At 42.5% G+C, this 7,941-nt stretch overlaps 1 pseudogene; it reads left to right on the top strand.

Moving 5' to 3' along the window:
- The first annotated feature begins 503 nt into the window (after positions 1-503).
- On the top strand, positions 504-2,507 carry LOC132886318 (threonine synthase-like 1; annotated as a pseudogene).
- The last annotated feature ends 5,434 nt before the right edge of the window (positions 2,508-7,941 follow it).

The raw sequence follows: 7,941 nt of genomic DNA, 5'->3' as shown, positions 1-7,941 counted from the left end.
ACATTGAAGAATCTAAAATATCAAACACATTTTTGTTTACCACAGTATTCCATATATGTTCCAGATGTTATTTCATAGTTTTGATGTCTTCAGTGTTGTTCTACAATATAGAGAATAGTCACAATACAGAAAAAAAACCTCTGAAAGAGTTGAGTAAGGGTGTACAAACTTTTGACTGTTCCTGTACATGGAAATAAGCTCAAAAAGCAAAAAATGAAAAGGTTAGACATTACAGCAACAGTCATTTCCCAGGACCATGTTTTCTAACCTGAAATAAACCAAGTCTCCAGCAGGTGTCACTGCTTTACAGCAAGCATGTAAATATAGATATGGTTCCTCCATGCTTTCTTTGTATCTTCATTAAATATAGGGTAAAGCCACAACTGAAGCTAGATCTACTTAACTTTACTAACTAATGCCACTGTACCTTAATTTTTTTTTTCCTCCTCAGATCCATTTCCTAAACAATGATGACTAGACACTTGTTTAATTTATTGTCGAAAATGGACAAACTGAGGTACCATCAAATTGCCAGTTCTTCTGCTTTCTCACCTTTGCACATGATACAAAGGTCATGTATGTCTACAAAGAGTTCTCAGGAGAGGAACATGCTCCTCATGGGTCCTCCTGGGGCTGGGAAGACGCCAGTGGGGCAGATTTTGTCCCACAGACTCTGGAAGCCTGTAATCGATATTGACAATGTTTTGGAAAAGACATGGGGGATGACTGTAGCAGAGAAGCTGGCCCAAGTTGGAGGTGACCGTTTTATCGATGAAGAGGGCCAAGCTGTTTGCAACTTCTCTGCCTCTGGATGTGTGATCTCACTTACGGGTTCAAACCCACTTCACTTGGACTCCATGCGGCACTTGAAACGCTCAGGAATCACTCTCTATCTGGACGTGGATACTGAAGATGTAGTAGAGAGGCTGTACAGAATCGTTGGTCAGGGTGCTGGCATCTCCATGAGGGAGAACTTAGAGTACCGAAAACAGTTTTATGAAAAGCAGTTGGATGCAAGAGTGTTTTGTGGAAGGAGGGGACACTATTGAGGAAATAGGAGAGAAAGTTGTCAGGGTTCTAGATAAATATCAGGACTCTGAATCAGAGACCTACATCTCCACCAGGAGCCAGAGACCTGTGTCAAACGGTGATGTGAAGTTCTTCAGTGATGTTGTCATGGAGGGATTAGCTCCCAATAGTGGGCTTTATGTACGTAATAAAGGATTCCCAAAACTGAGATGTTCTGAATGGATAAGATTAGTGGATATGTCTTATCCTGAGCGTGCTTTAGTCATACTTGAGAAGTGCATACATCCACTGGATATCGCTCCATCAGAATTTCGCTCAATGGTTACCCAAGACTATGGGCAAAACTTTGCCAGCAAATCAGTAGCACCTGTTAAGCATCTTGCTGAGGGATCAGTACATTCTTGAGCTCTTCCATGGTCCCACTGCTTCCTTTAAAGATGTGGCACTTCAGTTAATGCCGCAGCTCTTTGCTCACTGCCTTCCGCAGATGTGCAACTACTTGATCCTTGTGGCCACATCTGGGGACACAGGAAGTGCAGTACTTAGTGGGTTCAGCAACCTCCGTGAAAGCGACAGACAGTGTATTGGAGTGCTGGTGTTTTTCCCTGAGGAAGGTGTTAGCATCATTCAGAAACTGCAGATGACTGGTTTCAAGGAGGGCAACACTAGGTCTGTCAGCATCTTCTCTGACTTTGACTTCTGTCAGAGCACCATCAAGGGGATGTTTGGTGACTCGAGGCTGGCTAGCCACTTTGCAGTGGAGTACGCCACTGTTCTTAGCACAGCTAACTCCATCAACTGGGTGTGGCTGCTTCCCCAGGTGGTCTATCACTCCTCTGCTTACCTAGACCTCATCAGAGATGGTGTGGTGAAATTTAGGCAACCCATTGATGTGTGCATCCCCACTGGAAACTTTTTGGAAATACCATATCTGCTGTCTATGCTAAACAAATGGGCATCCCAATAAGAAACATCATTTGCGCCTCTAATCATAACTGTGTCATCTCTGATTTTATCTGCACTGGTCAGTACGATCTTCGAGGTAGGAAGATCATGCTGTCAAATTCTCCTGCTGTTGACATTCTGAAATCTTCAAATCTTGAACGGTTTTTGCATTATGCATCCAGCGGGGATGGTGAGCTCCTCCGGGACTTGTTTGTAAGCCTTGAATTTATTATGTAGGATTCGGCAGGACGTGCAGGCAAGGTGGTGCTCAGAGGCTGATTGCCTGACTTCACGAAGTACACTCCAAAACAGGCTATGTAATGGACACTCATACTGCCATGACGAAATCTGTGGCTGACTGGCTGCATGATAAGATGTACCCAGTTGTTTTGTGTTCCATTGCACATTTTGGGAAGTTTGCTCCAGCTGTTCTTAAAGCTCTACACTGTCCTGACATCCCACATGAGCCTCTGGAGCAGCTGGATGCACCGTGTGCTATTGCAGGTCAAGAAAGAATATATAAAACTCTGTAGGAGTGTAAGAGAGAGAGCAAGTCATCCGCATACAGTTTGACAGCCTGATTTCAGTGTTCTCACAGATGAGGTGGAATCCATGATATGAGACTCATTTATGAAGGTCAGGTAGGACGGATATTAGGGCTGTCAGGACACAGGCACAAGAAGTGAGGAGCTTCAGCATCTCCTTGTGGCAACTGCTGGGGCTGCAGCTTCTCCAAGTCCTTTTCCAGCACAAAAACCCCAATGTGATTCCCTCCCAAAGCACGATCAGACGCAAGTGGTTTCCTTTAACGGGTTTTACTGAAGTCTTCTCTGTACATCAAACCGTGAAAACTAATAATGCACAGTATTAACCATAAGGACACCATGTTAGCTGATATGTTAACAGACATGATAGCAAACAATAGAAAATAAAAATAAAGCACAAACTTAAAAAAAAAAAAACCCTAGTTGGCTGCAAGTTAGGAAAGGAAATCATCTTAGGGTCTTCTTATCTTCGCATATACCAGTAAACATTACATTAACTTGTTCCAAAGGCAGTCCACAGTCCATCTCCAACTTTACACACAACACCATCTCCCAATTCAACATGCACTGGCCGAATCAGCCTGCATCTCAACGGAGGTGTCAAAATAAAATACATCTCCCATTCACCACAATAGCACCAAACAAAAATGCAGAACACTGTTCAAAACACATTCTGACTCACAAGCCCATTCCCACAGAAACATCACGCAAGCATGCAACCTCCACAGTGGCAACAGTAACATCCCACCAAATCTCACAGCCTTACCATGGGATTTCTCAATGCTTAATGACTGTTGCAGGTAAGCTTAAACCCTTCCAAACTTTAAACATTACCTTCGTGACCATTACACAGGATGCCACTGTAAACATGAAATGTCTTGCATAAAATGCTGAGAAAAACATTATGAACCATTTGGAATAGAATGTCAAAAACATTAAGCATCTTGATCTGCTTCAAGTAAAGTAACTAGCTTATGCACAGGTGTCTCTAGGAATACCATTTTCGTAGTGGATCTACCCTTATCAAACATGGTGTCACCAACCATCAATCTAACCTTTCTCACCCTATCATCTGACCCAGGGTATACCTCTGTTATTTGGGCCAGCTTCCATTCATTGCATGGGGCTTGGTCATGTAACAACACAATGACCTTCACTTTCAGGTTTCTTCTGTTGTTCTGCCATTTTTGTCTTGGTTGTAAAATCAATAGATATTCCTTTTTCCATCGAATCCAAAACTCATTGGCTAAATACTGCACTCGCCCCCACCTCTTCTGAAGATAAAGGTCCTCTTTGATAAACTGTCCAGGTGGAGGTAAGATTATGGTGGACTTCATTGTAAGAATATGATTCAGAGTCAAAGGTTCAGGTGCGGATGGGTCATTAAGAAGTTCAGCGGTAAGTGGTCTGCTATTGATGATCGCCATCACTTCATAAAGGAAAGTTCTCAGGGATGAGCTATCAAGTCTTTGCGCTGACTGGTCAAGAATAGCAGTGAGAACGCTCCTTATGGTTCTGATTTGTGTCTCCCAGACGCCACCCATATGACTTGCCGCTGGAGGATTCATTAGAAACTTGCATCCTAAGGCCTTCACTCTTTCTCCATTCATTCCTTGCATAAGTTCTGCGAACTCTCTCCTTGCACCAATGAAATTGGTTCCTTGGTCACTTCTAAGTTGATGCACATTCCCTCTTATGGCAATGAATGCTCTTAGGGCATTGATGAACGCATCAGATGTCATGTCATTGAGCATTTCAATGTGTACAGCTCTTGAACACAGACAGGTAAGTAAAAGTCCACATCTTTTGACATCTTTTCTTCCTTCTTTTACATAGATTGGACCAAAGCAGTCTATGCCAGTGTATATGAATGGAGGAGTCGTTTCCATTCTGTCTTCAGGTAAATTGCCCATTTTCTGGCCTTCAGTACGTCTTCTGTACCTCCGACACTTGACACATTTGAATATGTGTGACGATACTGCACTGCTGCATCCCAGAATCCACCATCCATTAGTTCGCAGTTCATTGACCGTTATTCCATGTCCCTGATGATATACTCTCTCGTGTAAGTGCTTAACAAGTAAGCTGGATCTGTGACTACCTTTTGGAAGTATTGCTGGATGTTTCACATGTGGGTGTAACAAGGCTTGACTTGGATGATGTGATCACTTGACATGTGATCCCTTCTTCATCCAAAAACAGACTTACCTTGTACAGCTTACTGTGTGACTTGGTGATGACCTTGTTTGCTTTCAGGTTCCTCATCTCATCTGGAAACGCCCTTTCCTGGACTAAATTGACAATAGCACTTTCTGCTTCTTTTCTTTCTTCCGAGCTTATACTTTCATTGGTTCTTTGCTCCTCACATTTGTGTTCTTTGATTTGTCGTTTCAATCTGGCCACTGCTTGCATGACACTTGACCAGTCAGAGAGCTTCTCAAGGCGGTCCAATAATTATCTGTCCTCTGTTGCCTTAGTGTTGAACATGTGAGCCTTGTGAAGTTCAGGGTCATCCTCCTTAACTTCTCCCACTTTACACTGTCTGTCAGGCAGTTCCTTTTCCCAGAGAAACCTCGGTCCAGTGAACCAACTGGAGGTCTTGAGTTGCTCTGCTGCTAATCCTCGAGAGGCGTAATCTGCTGGATTTTCCTCAGACGCAACATAGGCCCATTGTTCAGGCTTTGTGCTTGACTTGATTCTTTGGATTTGGTTTGCTACAAACACTTGAAAACTTCTGGCATCATTGTTTATGTAGCCGAGAATGACTGTAGAATCCGTCCAAGTATTCTTGCAAGTCTTGAATTTCTAATTCATTGCCGAGCATGTCACTGGTTCAAACTGCAACTACTGCCGCAGTGAGCTCCAGTCTTGGAATTGTTGTCACCTTTGTTGGTGTGACTCTTGATTTTCCCCATCACAAGAGAGCAATGGACTTTTGTGGACTCGCTGACAATTCGCAGGTAAGTGCGTTCACCATATCCGGAGGTGCTTGCATCAGAAAAATGGTGAAGCTCATACCTCCTTAACGTTGTGGAAACTTGAAGGTAAGTAACATCTTTTAATTTCCATTTAGGATGCCTTAGGAAGGTTTCTAATCCAAGACTCCCATTGAGGTCTTAGATTCTCTGGAAGCTCTTTGCCCCAGCCAATTCTTTCTCTACACATTTGCTGAAGAACTTGCTTTCCAAGAAGTACAAAAGGTGCCATGAATCCTAATAGATCATACACAGAGGCAGCTGTAGAGAGCACACCTCTTCTTGTTAGTGGATTGGTCTTCACTTGCACTCTGAACTTGAACGAATCGGAGGTGATGCACCACTCTCCACCAAGTGCTCTCTCCATATGAGGTAAGCTCAAGGCCATGTCTTGATCCTTAATGGTAGCACATTCTTCCTTTGGGATGGATGCCATCACATTCTCATTATTGGGACAAACTTGTGGAGCCTTAGCTTTCCGATGGAGCAAAGTTCCCTTGATTCCTTAATGAGCTGAATGGCTTCCTTCTCAGTGTGAACATTTCCTAGACCATCATCTACTTAGAAATTTCTCTGAGTGAAGCATATGGTGTCTTGCTATACTGACCTTACCCTTGTGCTGCCAGATGTTTCAGGCCAAAGTTGGCACAACCAGGAGACGAAGCTGCTCCAAACAGGTGGACTTTCATTCTGTAAGTTGAGGGTGTGGTTTCCAGATGGCCGTACTCCCACCATAAGAACCGTAAGCAATCCTGATCTTCCCTTTTCACATGAAACTGGTGAAACATCCTTTCGATGTCACAAGTCACAGCGATTAGATCTTTTCAGAACCTGCACAGGACTCCCACCAACGTGTTTGTGAGGTCAGGCCCGGTAAGCAGATGGTCATTGAGAGACATTTCTTGAAACTTGGCAGAACAGTTGAATACTACACATATTTTCCCTGGTTTCTGTGGATGATAAACTCCATGATGTGGCACATACCATGCAGGACTGTTGTCAATTTCTTGCTCAGGGACTTTCTCTGCGTCACCTTGTGAGATTATGTCATCCATGAAGTTCACATAGTCTTTGAAGTATGTTTTGTTCTTCCTTAGTCTTTTTTCAAGACAATTTACATGGCGTATTGCACAAATCTTGTTGTTTGGCAGTTTCGGTCTTTCTTCTTTGAACGGTAATGGCATTTCGTAATGACCGTCATCCTTTTGCTTGATGTTTTCTCTCATCTTTGACAGGAACTTGAGATCGTCTTGAGCCACAGGATCCTCTTCTCCAGCCTTTTCTGAGAAGTCTGATTCAAGGATCTTTAAGATGTCTGAGGGAGTAATTTCTTTGACTTTGGATCTGTTCACATAGTGCACTTCTGTTTTCAGGTTGATGGAGGGCTCAACATGTGGAGTCACTTGCCTCACCACTACACGATGACTGATCCCGAAGGCATCTCCATAGTCTAAACAGAGGTTCCCATGGCCTACTATACTCCACCCCAGGTCTGTGCGTAGGGCTCATTTTCTTTGCCAGGGACAACTTCTCGTGGGAGTAAGGCTTGTGAGCATTTGTACCCAATGAGCAGACTCACTTCACAGTCTTGTAAAGGTGCCACATCTTCTTGGAGGTGCTGTAGATGGGGCCAGGCTTTAGCAGTTTCACCGGTTGGGATGTGAGTTCTGTTGGCTGGGATAAAGTCATGTGTGTAGACCGGTGGTAAAGAGATCTTGCCAGAGTAAAAGCCACAGACGTGTAGGTCTTTTATTCTTTGAGAGCTTACTACTGTGGTTCTCGAGGTCATAGTAGAGAGCTTCAACTTGACTTGTTCTTTGTCAGCTTCTAGAGCATCAGCCACTCCTCCCACACTGTAAAAAATGGCCTTTCAAAAATAAGAAATAAAAGATTAAAACAAAGCATATTTGCTTGACTCAGGTGAAAAAAATCTGCCAATGGAACTAGTCAAATTTGACTTGGTAAGATTTCTTAAAGTAAGATGAAAAATCTAACCTGTTTTTAGATGAAATAATTCCAAAATAAGATTGGGGAACTTATTATGCGAGATCTGATTAACTCAAAATAATCAAAATAGTTCTTATAACAAGAGCATACTTCTTGCATTTAGCCATTCAAGTCATTTTTATTTATTTCATTTTAAGGGTATTACACTTAAATTCATGACAAAGTCTTAGCAGTAAAAACTGAATTTAAGATAAATATAATATTAGGATTGTTAAATTCTGCAACTAAGCATTGCTAGCTTAAAAGATTCTCCTTTTGTGACCTGTAATTAGTAAAATACTCTAGATATGAGACCAGAGACTATCTTGAATCAAGTTGATGACACGTGTAGCATTGCAACATGTTTATTTTTTTTCCCCATTTCAACATTCAAACATTAAAACATCTCTTAAGATTCCACTTCCCCAGGACCTCAGGCACCAAAAAAATAAAAAAATAAA

This window comes from Neoarius graeffei, chromosome 5 (genome assembly GCF_027579695.1).
Source record: "Neoarius graeffei isolate fNeoGra1 chromosome 5, fNeoGra1.pri, whole genome shotgun sequence".
Taxonomy (NCBI): Eukaryota; Metazoa; Chordata; class Actinopteri; order Siluriformes; family Ariidae; genus Neoarius; species Neoarius graeffei.
The sequence above is the reverse complement of the archived record's forward strand: the minus strand, read 5'-3'. Positions and strand labels throughout refer to the sequence as shown.